The sequence below is a fragment of the Rhincodon typus genome, chromosome 5 (genome assembly GCF_021869965.1).
Source record: "Rhincodon typus isolate 14 chromosome 5, sRhiTyp1.1, whole genome shotgun sequence".
Lineage (NCBI taxonomy): Eukaryota > Metazoa > Chordata > Chondrichthyes > Orectolobiformes > Rhincodontidae > Rhincodon > Rhincodon typus.
Window position 1 is genome coordinate 60,569,523 of NC_063336.1, and position 22,590 is coordinate 60,592,112.

Here is a 22,590-nt window from a genome sequence, read left to right on the forward strand (position 1 = left end):
TGCTGAATTTCTGCTGTGCATCATATAAATAGTACACACTGCTGCTACCAAGTGCCAGTGATAGAGGGAGTGGATGTTTGTAGATGTGCTGTCAGTCAAGGAAACTGCTTTGTCCTGGATGGTGTTGAGCTTCTTGCAGTTATCAGGATAAGACCCTTGTAAATGGTGGACAGACCTTGAAATTGGAAGATGACTTAATCGCTGCAGGATTTTTGGCCTCTTATCTACTGTAGGATTTCTACTGTGGCAGACATGACTTCCTGGTGTTAAAGTGAGATGACAGTGCAGGATATTTTTCAGATAGTTATGAGGGAACTAGGATGGTATATTAGAATAATACCAGGGTGCTCAACACTAGGAGAGACAGAAAGCAATAGAATAGAATTAGAGGGCTTTAAAATAGTGGGCTGTAAATGGGTGTGTGGAGGAAACATAGGCTTGCAAAGCAAAAGGACGTCGGGCATTGCAGGACAAATACTTCGATAATACTATCTAGAGTGGGAAAGGAGGAGACAGGGCATACAAGCATTTAAAAAAAAACAACAGCAAGTAGGGACAGAAGGGGAACAAAAGGTAAAACAACAAGATTACTGGTGTGTTCAGAACAAAATAGATGAATTAATGGCTCAAATAGAGACTATTGGGTGTGATCTTATAGCCATTATGGGGACTTGGTTACAAGGAAATCAGAGCTGGGAACTAAATATTCAGGGGCATGTGACAATTTTAAAGGTAGTGGGGTAGCTTTATTACTACAATGTATTAAAGGCTAATAGATTACATATCAGATTGTTGTGGATTGATATAATTTTACATTCACTGATTTACACATTTCTGCAACTTGTTTAAATTGGCATTTAAATGATTCTAAAGCCTGTATTATATATCTTTACTGTTGAGAAATAGTGCTATAAACATGTTATAGGTGATAAAAATATGCAAACAGTGCTGAGAATGTAGTAGTAAATTCATAGTAAATTTTCCAGATTGTGTAGATTTAGATCGAGCCATTTAGGTCTGGGAATGCATACAGAAACACATTCATGTATCATGCAAGCATGTCTTTATAATTTTTCTCAATTTTAAAAACATATCATCATTTTTAAAGTTGTTTGAAGTAGCACTTGCATCCAAAGTTCAAGAAACAATAATGTTGGTGGGAGTCATTTTCTTCCTCATTGTGTAGTTTGACTTTCCAATAGGCTGAGAAACAAATGTGAGCTTGATGGTTTTCAGCATCCACCTGATCATTGTTGGTGAGCCCCAAATATTTTTAGCTCTTCCTGTGAATCTCAGAGGCAGTGCACCTCCCCAGGTCTCCAGCCAACCTATTTACATATATCTGCACCTGTACACCTTTCTCACATAGCACCTGGAATATGAGGTGACCTCCCCACCTCCGAAGCCAGATGTTTCAGACCCTGGATGAACACCCACCTCTTGCACTGTCCCTTCCCATTCGTGATTTACTGTATTCCCCTCCTTGCAGGTGCTGTTATCCCACTTCCCACCAGCCTGCAGACCCTAGTTCCAAATAATAAATTTGTGCTTCCTCGCTCCCACAGCATTCGTCTTTGCCCTTTAGTTACTGCAGATGGAGCTAAAGAACTATACGTGGTGCATCTTGCTGAATGACTCAATATGTCAGCCCTAGACAAGAAGTGCCCACACCTCTGGTGTGTTAACACTACCGCCCCTGGTCTGGCTACTATCCAGCCATAGGGCTGATTGTGAACCAACACCCTTGACTGAAGAGGCCTGGTCCCCTGACCAAGATCACCCTGAACAGATGCTTGACCATGGCCAATCCCCTGGACAGATATGAGAGGCTGCCCTTTACTTTCTGTGCTAGAACCCCCTGACTGACAGGTGCCTTCATAGAGGTTGGTGAGGATTACTCCACTAAGACTTTGAGACATGTCAGCCTGCTTGCTGCACATACAATGTGCTTGCTGCAAAAGATTCTGTCTCATGGTGCAGGTAAAAGATTAATGCAGCGCAGGACCATACAGCAGTATGTCCATTCCCATTGACTGAGGATTGCTAACCAGCAAGTCAAGATTCCTGGCTGTGTGACTGCATAATTATCTCAGTGAATTAAGGCAATACATTGGTGTGTGCATGCTGGAAGGTGCTAAGTGAATGAGCACTGAGAAAGTTGGCAAGCAACTGAGATGCAGCCTGGACCAATCTGTGAGTTGAATATCCATCCCTGGGCACAATCTGTGCCTGCTGCAGCTATTCAATGCTGCTGGGCACCTTGCAAAGCAAGTTTGTGCTTCCAAAGCTCCCTGCCAGTGTATCAGAAAGATACTGTGATGGTCATGAAGGGTTTAGCAAATTCCCAATGCCAATATCTGTGGATAAGTCCATGCGTGTGTCTTGTGCCCATAGTACGTGCCCTGGATGCACTGTGGCCATATGCATCATAGAGGTTCTTCAGAGCATGCGGTGAGCTGAATCTGGCATATAACTGCTGAGGTTTCCATGGTGAGACTTTCTTAACTTCTAGATTGTTTAGTGTGTTTGGTAAGATTGGAAGCTGAATATTAATGACTCGAATTGAGCTGCTAACAAGGTGTTTAAAAACACTAATCTGCCTTAATTGGTAACTGGCCACTGCTGAGTGAGAAATTCATCCTGCTACTTGTCAAAAGCAAAAAAGATGGAATGAGATTCTCCCAACTTCATGATAGGTCTCGCTGAACTTCTCATTCAATTCTGTCACACATCTCGCTGTAACCCACATCACTCAAACCTCTAAATGGTCTCTCTCCTTGGCTTCTCGTCTTATTAAGTGGTAGCTGAAGGTTCCCTTGATGCAGCACACTTACAGGTGGTCCAGAGTCTATCATTTTTGACGCCATTTCCTCTAAATAAGTAAGGCATATTGGCATCCTTACCTATAGATGTCCTAGGGCATTGTGATAAAACTGCGGCTTCTGTCAAAGCAGGGCTTTTGGGCTGAGGAGGTTGGTGGCCAGCCTACAGCTAGTTCTCCTACAACGCTATAGTTGTGTTCTTGTGTGACCTTGCATTATAGGACATCACTCTACCTGTACAGCAGAAAGTTTGCATTACACAAACATTGACCACTATTCATCAATCATGTTACAGCCAATTTGCGTTTATGAAACATGCATTATAGCAGAACTACCTGTATCCTGTGGCCATCAAGGTGATGTTATTCTAAATTTGTATGCATCTGGTTTCTTCGAAAGATCCACTGGGAAGCTAGGTGGGATCTCTCAATCACAAGTATATTAAGGCTATTACCGATGCAGTTCGTGCCAGACTTAACACTTCATCTTCTTTCCCCATGATTAGTACTGTATCCTGGGTAGTAAGCTTTACCAACATAACTGGCTTCCTCCAGCTGCAGGGCACTAAAGACTACACATGCAATACATTGAGATGTCATATAATAATGCAGCCGGCTTCAACAATAGAAAAAATTTCTTTTCCAGCAATATACAAGTTTCCTATGGTTGTCAGTATCACATCTTGCGTGTCTGCGGTGGGTACCCTGGAAGCTGTCACAATGCTGATATCCTTGCGAAATTCTCATAGGAGCGGAGTGGAGAGGTTCACACAATCCAATCCAGACAGAGTGTATTGGATAATCCTTGTATTCTATGTTCTGCACAACCGGAGCAGCCAAAGAGTTGATGTTATGGATGCTAAGAACTGAGAGTGCAACAACAGTCTACTGAGGAGGAAGATGATATTAACGAAGAGGAACATCACTTTTACCATGATAGAGGGGTGCATCAAGGCAGACATGACCTAATTGACACCCATTTCCAACTGATCTGAATTGGCTGAAATAATTATTCATTGAATGTAAATTTGTGGCTCTCAAAAAAAGAAGCAACCTTCTGTTTATTCCTTGAAGCAAATGCAACTTCTTTTAGACATAGCAAGAACTACAGATGCTGGAGTCAGAGATAACACAGTATGGAGCTGGAGGAACACAGGTTCCTACCGGAAAAGTCACCTTTCCTGCTCTTCTGATGCTGCCTGGCCTGCTGTGTTCCTCCAGCTCCATACTGTGCAACTTCTTATAGTTTCTTTTTTCTTATTCTTTTCACTGAACAAGAGGAAAAGCAAACATTTTCAACAGTTTTAAGGCTTTCCAATGTGATATTCCCACATTGAAAAAAAACCAAGTTGTCATGCACACTGATCATTAGGCAAAAAGTAGCACTCCATTAGACAGGGCTCTAACATGGCTAAGGATGGGTAACCTGTGTAGCTTGATCACTGTAGCTGCAGTTCCATTGGCAGTCGATCAGGTCCTTCTGAGGAAGGGTCACTGGACCCAAAATGCTAAATCTGATTTCTGTCCACAGATGCTGCCATATCTGCTGAGCTTTTCCAGCAATTTCTGTTTTTGTTTCTGATTTGCAGCTCCACAGTTCTTTCGGTTTTTATTTAGAAATCATATATATGATTGTCTCTTTTTCCATCTTCAGAATCTGAAGCTGAAATTAGTCACTTGTATTCAGTATGACTATCTGCTTTGTGCCCAAATTTACTATTGTGAAACATCCGTTTTTCTTTCTGTTTCTGCATTTAGTCAGTGTTTAAATGTTGCAAAAATTAAACATTTTGTGAGGTATTCAACTAAATCAACATGAAAAAAAGAATGCTGCACCAGAACCATCTAAGATCAACCTTGCTTCACATGGATTTGCTTTCTTTTTCAGTTTTACCATCCTTTTATAGTACATGACTCCTGAGTTTTTAAATTCATGCTTGTTGTCTTCTGCTGAATCCTAACTGTACAAGAATGGAGATAGCCCTCAATTAATACTATTCAAGCTTAGCATTAAATCAAGATAGATACATTTTACTCATTGAAAATAATAATCACGTGCTTAAACTGACACTTGCGTTTCTGTCACTATACACTATCTCGATTTGAGAATGATGTATAGTCAAGTTTGTGAGTTGGCACTTGGGAGGGTCTCCATATGATTGAACAGGCCAATTTTCAACCCACAGGTCATAATAACATTGGCTGGCATTCAGTAGACTGGAGGGAGAGGAAAAAGCAGAACAGATTATGTGTGGCAACATATAGTCCTACAGGTTACAGGGTTGAAGAAGGTTGCAAAGAACTGTTGGATCAGAGTCATTGAAGGACAGGGAAGACTAGAACACGAGAGTGGAATTCTCTCTCCCTAAAGACTGTGGATGGTGGGATAATTAGAGCTTTCAAACCTGGGATTTTTAATGTTTATTCAAGAATGGGGTTTTAACAGATTTGAAATAAAGTAATATAAATTGAATTGAGGTGCAGAGTTACAATAATGAAATCAGATTAATGGTTCAGGGGCTAAACTGTGTAATGTTCTCCAGTTGATACCATGCCTGAGTTTATGAAGTCTAGACAATAGGAAAAGAGGAGTATTGAGGAGGGTGGAAGTCTGACAGTTTGGAGATCCTAGAAATACTTGTATTATGTGTTTTAATGCCACACTGAGTTTGCATTCAAGGTGGCCTGTTCGAAAAGAAGGCGAAGTCAAAAGCTAAATTCAGACTTAAAATTCAAAGTGAAGTATTTATTATACATGCATACTAAATACTGCTGTGCATAGTAATCATTAATACTGTAGATATTTTAGGTAATCTACCTTGTTTGTGCGTTAATGTCCATGTTCTGTTAAGACTTTCTAAAGTTCTAGTCTAGTGTAGTCTGTTAGTCTGGTATATTCTTTGAGAGTGTTCTGACTCTGCCCACACTGTGCTATTAATGCTCAGTGCTATGACATCATTACAAGGTTTCTGCAGTGTCTTGAAGCCTTTATATAACAACAGTATTAGGCTTTTCAACTGCTTCAGGGTAGATTATTCCTAGAGAGGTTTCTCGATGAGAACAGGAAGGTTTCTGCTGTCACAGATTTGTTACAAAGTTATAAATAAAACTTATTCATAGCTTTCAATAATGCTACTTTAAAAATCTATCAAAATTATGCCGAAAATAATTGAACTTTTTGTAAATGTTTACCTCTGTTAATGAACTAAACTTCACATTATGCATTTTATATTGTTTAACAATTAATTTTACAATATTTAGTGCATTATTTTGTGAATTACTTTCAAGATTACTGTACAATTAGTTCTGATATTAACATTACCAACACAGATTTTCTGCAGTGTGAAAATCTTTGAAACAAATTTCAATATATTTGTCATCCACATACGGAGGGGAAAGAAATGCACTACAACATAGGTGGGATGCAAGGCCTTTATTTTTACAGTTCCAACACAGCACTCCTTTCTTGACCTTGCATGTTTTTCTTTAGCTTTGGTATACATCTATTGAAGTTTTCCTACAGTAGCAATGAAGCCAAAGGTGAGGCAATGAGTATTGTGTGTGAAAATAGGACTTGGACTTTTGACACTTGTTTATTTTTATACATAAACTTCCAAATGCAGATCAACTATTTGAAACATGAGAAAGTAAATGTTATGTGACTGACAGTTGTTTTATTGTGTTTTACATTTTTTTGTTGTTTATTAAAGAATACCAGATGCTGTGGCCTTGATGCCAAACATATGGCATTTGGCAATGCTCTAGTGATCTGCAGTAGATTGTTCTAATGTATGAAAAGGAGGCTTTTACAGACTGCACTGACATGTTAGGTCCTGCAGCTGGATTCAATTTTGCCACTCTGATGGTCTTTTGCTTACAGTACATTTTGATTTTTTTTCAACACTAATATATAGTTTTTGAAGTGGTTTATGTTATAGTAAATATCACAAAGGAACTGTATACATGAAACTGATAGATATTCTGCTGACATTTTTGTGTTTAACCTTTTTCAATTTTCTTGGATGATTGTTATTAAAGAGGGAAAGTTAAGTCAATTAGAAAGAAACCAAATTTAACAGGTGGGCTAGAAATAAAAAGGATAATTTATAATCATCATTTATTGACTGTAACAAGATTTTTCTCAAGTGCATATCTTATATTGAAATATATAAGAAACATCACATGCAAGAAAGCAAATATTTTAAACTTAGAATTGGAAACTATTTACAGTGTCAAATTTAGAAACTCCATGTTTTTTCAATAAAACAAAGACTAAGATATTTCCTCAATCTTTATAACACTAAAGAAGCATTTCAATTTTGCATTAAAGAAATATGTTTCCACTTCCTTAATTTATTATTTCATTTATATTTAAGGATACTTTGTACTTGTGGCAAAGTATTACTGCCTACGACTTCAGGGAGTGTGGCCATATTGTTGGAGATGTAGTATGACCTGGTAAATGGTTCTTTGCCGATGACTGATGTACAGAAATTTACTGAAGGCAGCAAATTAGAATCAAAACCATGAAAGTTTACAAAAGGTAATGCAAATTTTAGAACAGCAGTTGACAGATCTGGGCAAACTCTGAAAATAGATAAGTCCCCTGGGCCGGATGGGATTTATCCTAGGATTCTCTGGGACGCTAGGGAGGAGATTGCAGAGCCTTTGGCTTTGATCTTTATGTCGTCATTGTCTACAGGAATAGTGCCAGAAGACTGGAGGATAGTAAATGTTGTCCCCTTGTTCAAGAAGGGGAGGAGAGACAATCCTGGTAATTATAGACCAGTGAGCCTTACTTCGGTTGTGGGTAAAGTGTTGGAAAGGATTATAAGAGGATTTATAATCATCTAGAAAGGAATAATTTGATTAGGGATAATTAACATGGTTTTGTGAAGGGTAGGTCGTGCCTCACAAACCTTATTGAGTTCTTTGGGAAGGTGACCAAACAGGTGGATGAGGGTAAAGCGGTTGATGTGGTGTATATGGATTTCAGTAAAGCATTTGATCAGGTTCCCCACGGTAGGCTATTGCAGAAAATATGGAGGCATGGGATTGAGGGTGATTTAGCGGTTTGGATCAGAAATTGGCTAACTGTAAGAAGACAGAGGGTGGTGGTTGATGGGAAATGCTCATCCTGGAGTTCAGTTACTAGTGGTGTACTGCAAGGATCTGTTTTGGGGCCACTGCTGTTTGTCATTTTTATAAATGACCTGGATGAGGGCATAGAAGGATGGGTTAGTAAATTTGCGGATGACACTAAAGTCGGTGGAGTTGTGGATAGTGCGGAAAGATGTTGCAGGTTACAGAGGGACATAGATAAGCAGCAGAGCTGGGCTGAGAGGTGGCAAATGGAGTATAAGGGGGAAAAGTGTGAGGTGATTCACTTTGGAAGGAGTAACAGGAATACAGAGTACTGGGCTAATGGTAAAATTCTTGTTAGTGTGGATGAGCAGAGAGATCTCGGTGTCCATGTGCATAGATCACTGAAAGTTGCCACCCAGGTTGATAAGGTTGTTAAGAAGGCGTATGGTGTGTTAGGTTTTATTGGTAGAGGGATTGAGTTTCGGAGCCATGAGGTCATGTTGCAGCTGTACAAAACTCTGGTGCGGCCGCACTTGGAGTATTGCGTACAGCTCTGGTCGTCACATTATAGGAAGGATGTGGAAGCATTGGAAAGGGTGCAGAGGAGATTTACCAGGATGTTGCCTGGTATGGAGGGAAGGTCTTATGAGGAAAGGCTGAGGGACTTCAGGCTGTTTTCGTTAGAGAGAAGAAGGTTAAGACGTGACTTAATAGAGACATACAAGATGATCAGAGGATTAGATAGGGTGGACAGTGTGAGCCTTTTTCCTTGGATGGTGATGGCTAGCACGAGGGGACGTAGCTTTAAATTGAGGGGTGATAGATAAAGGATAGATGTCAGAGGTTGGTTCTTTACTCAGAGAGTAGTAAGGGCGTGGAATGCCCTGCCTGCAAAAGTAGTAGACTCGCCAACTTTAAGGGCATTTAAATGGTCATTGGATAAACATACGGATGATAATGGAATAATGTAGGTTAGATGGGTTTCAGATTGGTTTCACAGGTCGGTGCAACATCGAGGGCCGAAGGGCCTGTACTGCGCTGTTATGTTCTATGTAAACTAGGCTTGTATTCTCTAGAGTCTTGAAGAATTACAACTGATCGCATTCAAACTTACAGAATTCTTAATGGGATAAGCAGGGTAAATGCAGATGAGGTATTTTTCCTGTTTGGGGAGTCCAGAACCAGGGGGTACCACATAAATATAAAGAGGATTTATAAAGAGGATGAAGATGAGGGAAATCTTTTTACTGAGAGGTTTGTGCATCTTTGGACTTCTCTACGCCAGAGGGCTGAGGAAGCTCAGCCTTTGAGAATGTTTAAGTAGAGATTGGTGATCAGAAATCCAACAATGGTGTGAAGGAATAGTGTGTGTGAAAGGCATTGAGCATCCATGATTACATGGAATGCCAGAGCTCGCTTGATGGGCTGAATGGCTTACTCCTGTTCCAAAGTTCCTATGACCTTTGAATACAGGGTGACAAGTGTCACGTGCAGCCATTATTCAGACTGCAGTTTGTGTAGTATGTATGGTTCTGTGCACCATCTTATAGAAATAGCAAGTTAATCTGGAAGGTATAAAATTACTATGGTTGCTGGGCATGACAAGTTACAGTTACGAAGGGAGACTTGGGAGATCTTTGTGCTGTCTGCTAATTAACACAATTGTAGCTTTCACCCAGTGCAAATCATTTAGTTTAGTGGCAGCACACCTCAGCAGTGTATGAAATGTTTAGGAGGCGAACACCATCTTGCTGTTCATAAAACCAATCAACATCTCTTAAAGGTATTGTTGTTTGAGCAGATGTTGGAAGTCTTTGCCTGGAAACACTCAATAATGGCATAACATGGGAGAGCGTGGACTCCAAAGATACCAAGCACAGTCTCCCACATGGAGGTGGTAAAGACATACAATGATCTACATCTGCTAAGTATATTTCAAAGCATATAGATTGTACAAGATTAAAGAAAGGATATGCACCTTGAATGGTAACATTTTGACTAAAGGAGTAGAGATCCTGATGCTACTTGAAGCTTTATTGAGCAGCTGCAAAAGAGGAGGGATGCGCTTCATTCATGGAAGGCATGGAAAAGAAACTCTGAGGTTCAGTGAGACCAGATAACTATGGCAATCAATGCCAGGAGTCTCACCTCATGGTCGTAGCTGCTAAATAGTTCAATGACTTCAGGCTAATGATCAAGGTCAGAAGATGCATTTTTGAACGCCTATTCATACCATAGTGCCACGAGCCTCATGAGCTACTAAGGTGCCATAGTCCTATCACTGAACTATAAATAATGTCTACCAAGCAGGACTCATATCTCACATTCGTAGTTTACCTCCCCCTTCTGCAAACAGCATTGCTGTAAGCCTTGCTTTGGCATCTCATAGGTAGCATGGATCGCTGGCTGTGAGATCACAACAGCCATATTACCTAAACAGATTGCAAGACACTTGCTGATATGCTTTTCACCTGCAGGAGACCGGCTGCATAACTGGAAGCAGCAAGTAATAGCTAACAGGGAGAGTCGAAAGTGCATATCTTTACGTCATTGGAGAACATTATCAATGGAGCAAACATTGCAGAGGCTGTGGCCAGTAGTTGGCTCAAACAACCAAAGATGATAGTATCTGCACACTTAATTTTTCTTCTTGCACCCCATTACCCTTCATCACATGATCTCTTCTAATTTAGAAGCTGCAGATGGTGTAAGCACCTCTAACAGCCCCCTCACCTTCCCTCACCATAACCCTACCCTTCTGTCTTTTTCCTTTTGAATTCCCCAAAAATGTCACCTGACCAGGCCATGCTGAAAGAGCAAGAAGACAGTGATGAGGAATTAACATTGTAACTCAATCTCATACTCCCAACCACAACCCAGATACTGACATTGCAGGTGAGTAAGATGATATCTGAAAGGCATATTCATGGTAAGATACTGAACATGAGTAGTCTCTGGTCAAGACAGAGAGAGCGATAGCCTTGTTGCCAATCTCTGAACAGTGAAGCTGGCATGACTTTTGCTGTTGCGAATGTGGATGAGTACCTCAAGAGCAGATTACTGAAGAAGGTTATTGATAGATCTGCACAATAAAATGTTTCATGCATTGGCAGTACTATCAGAAAGTGCCTTCCAAACCATTGATATACATTACAACCAACAGGGGTCCTAGCACTGATCCCTGTGGAATACCACTGGTCACAGATCTCCAATCTGTAAAACACCCTTCCACCGCTACTCTCTGTTTTCTATGACCAAGCCAGTTCTGTATCCATCTTACCAGCTCACTGCAGATCCCATGTGATTTTACCTTTGGTTTCAGCCTGCTATGAGGGACCTTGACAAAGCCTTTGATAAAGTCCATGTGGACAACATCCCATGCCCTGTCCTCATCAATTGTCTCTGTCATTTCTCCAAAACCTCAATCAAGTTTGTGAGACATGTCATCCCATATACAAAGATGTGTTGCCTAGTAAGTCCATAAGCCCTGACAACCTTGCCATTATTTCTTCCACTGAACAGTAATTCCATTCTGTCGTTTCAGACTGTGAAATTGATTTGAAATTGCCACAAAAGATAATTTAAATGAATAGTACAATTTCATAATGATTTAATTCACATTTTAAATACAATGTTCGAATCTCATGTGGGACTGAATGATGCGGGTGTAGAGAAATTTGTGGCAGAGTCACACAAGAAATCAGTGAGGTCAATCATGACATTGGAAGCAGCTTGCTGCAGCTTTCACACATCCACTGGATAGGGAGGTGAGTATCTCACTAGAAAGTGACTTGTTGCCAATTAAGGGGGATTATAACTTATGAAATGACTTAATTAACATCACAACTTGCCTTGGAATTCAGAGCAGATCTTTGGTGACTTCAACTCACTGCTTGCTCCAAAGGATTTACATTTTGCAACCTGGGCACCAACATCTCAGGAAACACTCCATGGCCACTGATTTTATGCTCCCCATGTCCATGGACGTGGCATCCAACATGTGCCAGCCTCTGAGGACCCTCATGGTGCATCTTTGATCCATTTACAGTACCCTTTTGCACTTTGATGCCGCACCTCGAGCCACACTGCAGCAAGGACACTGCTCAGGGACCTGCACGAAGCTCATGACTGGACCATGCTACATCTCAGGGCTGCTCAGTTGCTGTCCTACCATTCGCTGCCTCTGAGACTACCAATGCTTACGGCATCCGTACCTTGCCTTGCCTTGCATTACCTTTTTGCTCTTTGCCCCCTGAACCAGAGATACCAAGCTCACAGTACTGCTGCATTGCTGTGCTATTTGGATCAGACACAAAGCCAGGAAGCTTGTCATGGTTATTAGCAGTCCTCAGTCAAGTCAAAGGAGATAGCCTTCAGTCAAGGGGTTCTGACACAGTAAGTCAAGTCCAGCCTCTGATACTAATCTAGGGGTTTAGACAGTGCCATTTAGTTGCTTGGGATGATCAGAGTCAGGATTATCTCCTCATTAGGAATGAGAAGTCAAATGCAGGCAGTCCCCTACCTATCTTGACTCTTTTTGCCCTGTTGATGGCTGTTTTCTTGCTGGAATGAAAAAGATATTAATGGAGATGGTGCTGTTGGAGTGGCGGGGAGTGAGCAGGCAGTGCATTGGGCAAGCAGGCTTAGTGGTGTCAGGAGTTGGGGTGGGTGACAGAGAGTGATTTTGCAGACTAGAGTGAAAGTTGTTGAGCATGTGCCTTGGTAGGAGGTAGGTACACTCGGAGAGATAGACTGAGTGTGAGGTACTGGAGAGAAGGTAGTGGCACCTAGGCTGGCAAAGTGGAGAAGGTCATTGACATTCTTCCTTCACTGCTGTGGATTCTTCCAGATGAATGCAACTGCACTGACCCAGGTGGTAACCTCAGACCAGGCTGGCATGGTCTGGTGCTGTGGCCTCCTCTGTTGGTCCTTTGGGAAGAGGTCATCCCACCTGTCCAGCAGGATCTCCAGATGCTCGTCCACAAAGCGGGGTGCCAAATTTTCCTTCTCTAACATGTTTAGGATGAAATTTAGGCACTGTGCTGGGCAACTCCAAACTGACAGAAACTTTCCTGGTCTGTAACAACTGTTTAGAAATGGCACCAATGCCAGCATGCTGATTAATTTTAGCATATCCAGGAATGCACATTGTTCCAGCAATGGCGCGTGGTAAGGTGAAGTAGAATCGGAAGAGCGAGACTCCTTAGAGGCGGATAGGTAATTAACAAAGTGGGTTTGGTGAGATATAGCAAGTAAACTCACTAGGCTATGTAGCAAAAAAACTCAATGTAACTGGCACTTAGCCAAAAAAATGTCAGATTCAGCCCTGCGTCACTTTTTCCAGTTGACCTCTTTGGCAATTTTGGGTCCGTTTCGTAAATTTAAATTCAACAAAGCAGCAATTTTCTGTGTACTCTGTTGTTTTGAGAGGCTGTCAAGAAATAAAGTATTAAATTAAAATCTACACTAAGTTTAAACAAAAAAATTGGAAGTCCATCAATACTATAATCAGAAAAAGCTTTTTTAAAAGGAAAACTCTGGTTAAAAAAAATAAAGTGCCATCCAACACATGACTTCATTATAAATGCAATTTTGATTCTGATATTTTACTGATACATAATTGTAAAATATTTTGGTGTCTTGGGGAAAGTGAGGGATGGGAGACATTATTCTGGATGCAGAGTGGATAACGGCAGTTAAGGCGCGGGACGGTGGGTGCTTCATATATGAAGGTGGGATCTGAGAGCCTGGCTTGGTATGGGGTAAGCGGGAGTAGAAGTGACCACCACAATGGCTTTAATGGGTAGAGAGTGGTTATAGATAGGTGGCATGACAATGCAGTAAGCCAAGGGCAGAGTAGGAAAATTGGGGATATTGACAACTAAAGTAGTTGGATGGTGATGTGGAAAGTGATGAGAAATCTGATGGGATTGGCAGTGACAGCTACAGAAAAGTGTACATGAGGGGTGTTGGGTGAATTTCACTATAAGGTGGAACCTGGAATTTGCTCACAGGAATGCAACTGGATAGTTGCCATATTTAACCAAACCTCAACAGTGCAATTAGGAAAAAAAATGCTGCAACCACATTTGCAATGGGCAAAGTAAGTTCCTTTCTTTTTGTGTTTGTGGTGCAGGCTCGACATGTTAGCACAATATGGCTAGGTTTGGACAGTGGTTGAGCTCTAGTCATGACCATGCTGGAATGAGTATATGCTTCCATTTAATCACATAGGTAAAATAAACTTTAGCATCCAGAGAAGTGCACATTTATGAATGGTCACGTAGTCACACACAGAAATGGCTGTAAGTGTGGAACATGACTATAGGCAAAGACCAGTGCACACAATACCTTTGGCCCTGGTGATCTACTCATTAAAGTGCTATGTCTTGGCTGCTCACTTGCACATAAAGCAGAAGGGTGACTATAATTTGCTGCTAACCAAAATGCTTCTCAGTGTTGAGCAATGTGTTGCCAATATAACTTCTACTCTCCTTGGGTTATGTGCAGGGCTGTTAACGCTGATATGGTATCCATTTAACCAGGTCTTATAACTAAAATGACAGTTGATCCAAAATATGACAGTTGAAAGTGCATATGTATTTAAGACGTGAAAATATATTTACAATGAATTGTTGCCTCTGCTGTCAGAATACTGCCTCTTTCCCTAGCCCTCCCACTATGTCTAGCTGCAGTCACAGGGTCTGCGCCTTGGATGGAGGGAGTTTGCTCTGTAATAGGTTTACCTGGAAGGTTTAGATGGATGACCTTGGAGGCTGGATGGCTAGAGGACCTGGAAATATTGAGAGTGTCGGGCCCAGATGCAGGCTGACCTTCCTCAGCTGCAACTTCCACAGGGTTGGTGGTCACAGGCAGGAAGGAGATGTAGAGGCATCTTGGGAATATTTGGAGAGGAGACTTCTAGAGACCACCGTGTGTGATTCCTTCTTCATCTGGGTGCCTACTGGTACCACTCCAGGTTTTAGTCTAGCAAACTTTCTCTGAACCACTTTCAATGCATTTACATCCTTCCTTAAATGAAATGATCAATCTGGTAAACAATATCCCAGATGTGGTCTTGCCAGTGTCCTGTATAATCCAACCGTAGCCTTCTGTTATTGTCTTCAATTCTCCTGTGACAAAAGACATTCTATTAGCTTTCATAATTTTTTGCTGTGCCTGTGTACTAACCTTTTATGATTCATGTATGAGGACACTCAAATCTCAAAGCCCTACAATCTTTGACCATTTAGATAATATGCCTCTTTTTTAATTCTTCCGGCCAAAATCAACAATTGGTAATTTTGCCGTTGAGGTCCTTTGGTGCTCTTTGAATGATCTTAGTCTGTTGCTACAATACTCGGTATTTCCACTCCATAAATGTACACCAAATAACTATTGTTCTAAAATCTTTGCTGGACTCAATTTGATTTGACTGTCTTAAATGTATTTAATCACTGCATTTCTGATGGCATCGTAACCGATCTGATGATTTTAGAGGATCCATTCTAATAAATGCTTCTGAACTTCTGCCAATGATAGTCTGCAATCTCATGGTGCACTTGGTCTTGGGTATCTACATTAGGATATAATCTTTCTTCTGCCATTCTCGCATCAGTTTTCACAAACTCCAGATTCTCTAGCTACGGCACATTTATTAAATGAGCTAGTGAATGTTATGACCTTTAGCTTGAAATTGACAATGTACTTCATCGTTTTTGCCTGAGGACGTATTTCTATCCTTCATGTGCCATATGCAGTCTGCATTATGTGGGCATGCTTTAAATTCCCAAGCATCCCTTTGGTAACACAGCCCGTATCACCCGCTTGATCCCATGAGCCGACTTATAAGGTAAGTAAAGCATGTATTTCTGAGATGAAAAATTGAGACCAACATTGAATGCAAATATAACATTTCTTAGCGGAAATGGGGATTGACCAATAGGACTAAAAGTAGAATTTGATGCCAAAGATGGGATAATCTTATACTCTGGGCTGACTTATATCCCATGATAATCAGTAGCTGGGATTCAAGACTTGATCCTTGCTGAAATCAACCTGCTAAACTCTGTCCTCTCACGAATGACTTGGATATTCATATTGAGATAGTAAGAACTGCAGATGCTGGAGTCAGAGATAACAGTGTGAAGCTGAAATTTTCTGAAGGGTCCCAACCCGATACGTCAATTTTCCTGCTGCTCTGACACTGCCTGGCCTGCTGTGTTCCTCCAGCTCCACACTGTGTTATCTCTGGATATTCATATTCTCTGTTTTTGCCCCTTTAATCAATCCTCAATCTATGCTAATTCACTACCCCCTATCCCCTGGAGATTGTTCAGGCCTCTGGTCGAGGAAGAAGCCAAGAACTCTCAGACCATCCTGGTAGGAAATGGAGGTAGTGAGGGATTGGACATCCATGGTGAAGAGGAGGCAGAGCCAGGCAACTGGAAATTGTCAATATTGCAAAGGGCATCAGAGGAATTGCTGATGTATGTGGGCAGGATCTGGACAAGTAGAGGATGAAGCCAAGGTAGTAGGAAATGAGCTCGGTGGGGCAGGAACAGGCTGATATGATGCGCCTACAGGAGCAGTCTGGTTTGTGGATTTTAGGAAGGAGGTAGAAGTGGGCTGTCCAGGGTTGGGAGATTATAAAGTTGGAGGCAATGGGAGGAAGATCTCTGGAAGTAACGAGGTCAGTGACAGTCCTGGTAACCATGGCTTGATATTCAGATGTGGGGTCATGGTCCAGGGGGTGGTAGGAAGAAGTGTCTGAGAGTCGGTGCTGAGCCTCGTCAAGGTAAAGATCAGTGTGCCAGACTACATCGGCACCACTCTTGTCAGCGGGTTTGATGACAAAGTTAGGACCTGAGAGAGTGAAGTGCCGCGATTTCAGAAGGGAACAGGTTAGAGTGGGTGGAGAGGAGCAGAAAAGTTGAGACGCTGATGTCACGCTGGCAGTTTTCAATGAAGAGATCGAGGGCAGGTAAGAGGCCAGAGGAAGGGGTTCAAGCCGAGGGTGAATACTGGAAGCAGGTGAAGGGATCAGTAGGACGGGGGTGGTGAGGGATTCCAGCCGGAAGGAGCGAGGGTGGAGAAGGAGATGGCAGGAAAAGCAGTTCAACCTCTTAGCGAGCCTATGGAAGCTTCAGGCCAGAAGGTATGGTGTAAAATAGGCAGTGCTGCAATTTGATCAATGGATCAATTACCGCACTAGGGAGGGATGATATCTTAGAAGGCACCTCAAATGAGGCCATCTGGGTAGATCTTAAAAACAAAAATGGGGCAATCACATTGCTAGTGATACATTAAATAGAGAGATAGGAAGAGTGATATGTAAACAAAGCTCACAGAAGTGTAAGAATAATAGGGACATACGAGTAGGGGATTTCAATTACTCCAATATCATCTGAGATACACAAAACATAAAAGGCACAGAGGTAGCAGAATTCTTAAAATGTGGACAGGAGGGCTTTATGAGCAGGATGTCATCTAGTCTCTCCGAAAAACAATGAATTTGCCCGGGTTTCCCACAATACCAAAGTGGTCAAATCACGACGAATACAAGACAGTTCCAATGCAAAACAGTCCCAATGTTTTGAGGAACAAAGTTACAATGACCTTTAATACTAAACATACTTTCTCTAATCCTATTTGGCCCCTTAAGGCTACTATACTTCCTGAGTTTCGTGTAGATTTATGCAGTTGCTCTGTCTGGCTCTGTCTTTGCGTCTATGAAACTGCATTTTTTCTTCTCTCTCTCTCTCTAGATGGTCAGCTGGTCTCTGCTTCTTGCCATGCTGGTTTCCTCAGAAGGCCTCAGATGATTCCAAGTGTGGTTTCATGTGAAAAGTTTGCAAATTTAACCAGTTTTAATACCTTTTAGATGGTTTTCTGGAACTTTCTATAGTTCTGGCCAATCGGGGAGATACACTTGATAGTTTGAAACAAGAGTCAATAAATTTAAATGGCATGCTACTGTTAGTTTTCTTGTGTATCAGGACCTGGTGCCTTTCTGTCTGGGCTCTCTGTTTACTGGATAAGTTGTTGGGCTATGTCTGTCCAGAATAACTGCTGCATTTTACATTATGCTAATGTCATTAGCACTTAGCTGCTGTGTTTGCACTGTGTCTGGTGTGTGAGTTCTGTAATTTCAGAGTTTTGCTTGGCCAATGTTCCCAGCATCCATTGTTTGTTGGCCAAGTTAGCAATCTATCTGTGTTTTAGTAGGAGGCTGCTACAAGGAGGGATTTGAGGAAATATGTTTCATCCTAAGGCTGGTGGGTATCTGGAATTCACTGCCTAAAAGATGGGAACGCTTAAAATATTTAAGAAGTATTGCCTGGTTGCCTCCCCAAAGGGGACAAGAGTCAAGTCTGTATCAATTAACCACTACCTTTATTAGTTAAAACAGACATACAATTCACACAAACACACAGAAGCAAGCTATGCAGTAAGGGGATAACTCAAACAGTGCAAAAGATTAATATGATTAAAAGACTGGAAAATAGAACATTATCACAACAATGCAGCAAGGTAGCTGCCATTGTCTGATATAAATAAGAGACAGGATCATAAACAGAGGTACAGGACAATATACAGCATGTAACTTAATTAAAAAACTGAGAATGGCATTTTCAAAAACAAATGGCCCCAGATAGCGACCTATACACATCACTCCTGTCAAAAAGAAAGGAGAAAAGTATTTACGTGCCCATCAATTTTGAAGCCAGTGATCCCTCACTATGGAGTGGGGATAAATTTTGTTGTCTGCTATGGAAACAATGCAGGAATATGTCTGCAGCAGCAAAAACAGAAATTACTGAAAAAACTCAGCAGTTCTGGCAGCATCTGTGGAGAGAACGTACATTTATCTTTCTGGTTCCAGTGGCCCTTCTTCATGTCTGCAGTCCTGTTTAGATCAAGGCATGGGACAAGCTAAAGTTGAAATGGTGCTGAGCACTAGGCAGCTCAGTTGAATGGTGACAGGAGATATGGCTGGCATTGAGTTATGAATCATCATAAAAGGTCAAAGTCAAATGGATTGTACTGCAGTACAAGAAGGGTCATCTCAATCCAGGCACACAATCAACATCAGGTAGACTAATCATGTTGGGGATCGTAAGTGTTTCAGTCAAATCATAGTGATGTTGGTCTGGTTTGTTTTGTAAGGGTTCGGGATGGAAATCTAATGCTGTGCTTGTACTTTAGGAAGTCGAGAACAAGTCATGGTGACTTTACTGGGTTAACCAGGAATTGTAGTCAAATCATGTCAGGGTTCAGCTGGGAACTGGAGGTGTCCTTTTCAGATAATTGCAGAAGGATCTGAACTTTTGTTTTAACTTTTATTTGTGTTATCTGACCTATCACATCTGTATTAGTGGATTCAATAAAACATCAAGTTTCTGGTTGAGAAAAACCCTGTGTCAGCAATTTTATGCTGAATAACATATTCTCAGCGATAAAATCCTGAAGTCCAAGAACCATCCATAAGGGGAATGGGAAGGGGTATCTCTTAGATATTTAAACTTAATCCCATATTTATTTAAATGGCTTTCATTAAATTTAGATCCCTAAATTGAGAACTAACCACATCATCTCAAACTTATACAGGATTTTATTATATTGTGGTAATTTTCCCCAGAGGAACTTCTAATCAACGATTACTAATCAACTCTTTGCGCAGTATTCTATCTAAAACAGCCAGAGCTGATGCTCATCATATATTTTGTTGTTGGAAATGATGAAGATAATATCAGGATTACCTGTCGTCACTATGCAAAATTGGCAGCAAACTTTAGCATGTGCTTGGTTTAGAAAGACGTGGTAGTGTTCCTGTCATTGATTGTCATCTGCTTGTCCCCTGTTGAAGTCCTTTCAAATGGGAAGTTTCTAGAATTCATTGATTTGATGTGAATGACCACATTTGCACCATTTGGCTCATTGTAAAACCTCTTTTTAGAAAAAATTGTCTTAATAATTGAGGTGTAGCTGAATTTTAAATGCTTCCAAGGCTAAGATTACTGCTGAACAAAAGATCCAATTCAAAGTCCTAAATGTGCTGGCAGATCTCATGATTAGTATACATTGATGTTTATTGGAGCATTAGGAAACGTTCCTTATCATGCAAGAAACTATGCTGTGTTTTCCTCTCACTATTTATTGAATGTTCATGTTATTGGTGTACTCACCCCTCTGTGGATCATGGCTGAACTTGCCAGCTCAGTTGGTTCTCTGTTCCATACATTGGAAAAGCCATTGTCTGAGATCACTGTCAGCAGGAATTATTGAAATGTTGATAGTCAGCTTAAAACTCTGTGAGGACTCTACCAGCCAACATCTGGAAATGGACCCACATTAGAATAACTTTGACACTGCTATTTAGATCCTATATTTTCTAACCTTGACTGACTGACCTCAATCCTCCATCCATACCAAGGATGTCTGGCCCTTTCTCCTTTCCTCTTTCATGTACCTGACCCCACCTTCTGTCTTTCCTTGAATCCTGACTTCCTTTTTCATGGCACAAAACCCTCTCAAACTCTCCCTCATCCCACCCCTCACTCTACCCCAATGCACCTTTGCATTCCTGAGCCTCAATGTAAGCTACTATTCCTGTTGCTCCCCTCCCTTGTGCCACAGAGTTCATTGAGGAAAACTGCTTACATCAGCCACGAAAACACAAAGCTGAATGTTGCACATTACCATTAAACAAGTATGATTCAGATATCTTAAGATTCTTGAATGTCACTGACTTTATCATGACAGTAAGATGTCATGACAGAATGTTTTCATATAATGGGTATTCAAGACATGCAAATACAAGTTGGAAATCGCAATACAACATGAGGCCTGACCTACCACAATTATGCTGCTGAGTTAATCTTGAAAATTGAACCTGCCACTGGAAAGCAAAATTTCATGTCCCACTATCTCTACTGTTACACACAAAAAAGGCCTTTTCTACTTATGCAGCAAACTATTCATGTTCATTTGGAGACACTGAGAGGGTCTAACAACTGAATGATTTTCATTATACTTTGACAGAAAGACAGTAGACGCCGGTCTCTCCCCACTGCGCCTTGCAGTAGCTGCCCCAAGCTTTAGTGCTGTCCAGAATGGGCTTTGGGGAGGGAATCCCAAATTGGATCCAACTGCTCTACACCAACATTGTTAGTGCAGTCTCGATTAACTGGTGGAATCAGAAAGTTTCACGATCGGATCTGGAGTCAGGCAGTGCTGCCCACTCTCTGCTGCCTTGTTTGTGTGTTGCACAGAGCCTTTTGCTGAGTCCATCAGGAAAAATGTGAGGCTAAGAGGGGTGACTATTTCAGGCAGTGGAGGTCTTCAGGTCAAAGCCTCCCTGAAGATGAACGATGATGTTGTTTTCTGCTCGGATCCACTGTCAGTGCACAGACTCATGATCATCTGCAACCAGTTCGAACTGGCCCTGGGAGTCAAGGTAAATTGAGGTAAGAGCGATGCTATTTTCTTTGGGAACTAGGCCGATCAATCCTTTATCTCTTTCACTGTCAGGACAGATTACTTGAAGGTGCAAGGAAAATGGATCAGGGGAGCTTGTACGTGTGCAAAAACCTGGGAGGAATGCATTGCCAATGCAGGGCAGAAACTGGGCAGATGGGAACACTGCTCCCTCTCCATTGTGGGTAAAAGTCTGGTCATCAGCTGTGAGGTACTCTCAGTGTTGTTGTATGTGGCACAGATCTGGCAAATTCCCCAAACCTATGCCACTGTGGTCACTCGAGCCATCTTCCACTTCGCCTGGAGGTCAGAAATGGACACCACGTACAATGCTCTGGACAAGGGGTAAGAATTTACCCAACATCGCCCTGATCCTGATGGCCACCTTTATGTGCATAAACACGCAGTACGCAAATACCAAGTGTCACTACATACTGAGGTTCTACCTGTTCCTGGTGTTGTGAAGGATGGGACTGGCCTTGTTGCCACGGAATGGTCCAAGTTGTTGGAACATTCCATATCACCTGTTCTTTGTGGAAAAATTTGCAAATAAAACCACTTTTGACAACAAGTATCAGGAAGTGGTCAGCATGTCAGCGTCCTTGAGACCCTGGGGGAAAAGGAGAGGGTGGATCCTGTTGTGTGGTTTCCTGAGCAGACTGTCAAAGTTATTTGGCAGAATGTCTCATCATCAGAACTTTCTAACAAGCACCAAGACATCCTTGGCTGCTGATAAGACAGGCACTGTCCATCAGATCCTTCATACACTCACCTTTACTGGCTCCATCCCCGCCTCTTCGACCTGTTTGTTTCCTCTCCACCTATCCTCTCCTCTATCCCTCTTCTATCCGCCTCCCACTCTCTCCCTATTTATTTCAAAACCCCCTTCCCCTCCCCCTTTTCTGATGAAGGGTCTAGGCCCGAAACGTCAGCCTCTCTGCTCCTGTGATGCTGCTTGGCCTGCTGTGTTCATCCAGCCCTGCACCTTGTTGTCTCGGATTCTCCAGCATCTGCAGTTCCTACTATCTCAGATCCTTCATACCTGCCCAGTCTCTGCACCACTGCATGCTGCCTTCGAAGCAGCTGCGCTAGCAAAGAGACTATTACACATCTCCTTCTGGACTGTGCCTTTGCAAAGAAGATCTGGAGAGAGACGCAGTGTTTTTTTGTCAAGGTTCATCCTGAACAGCTCTGTGATGCAGGAC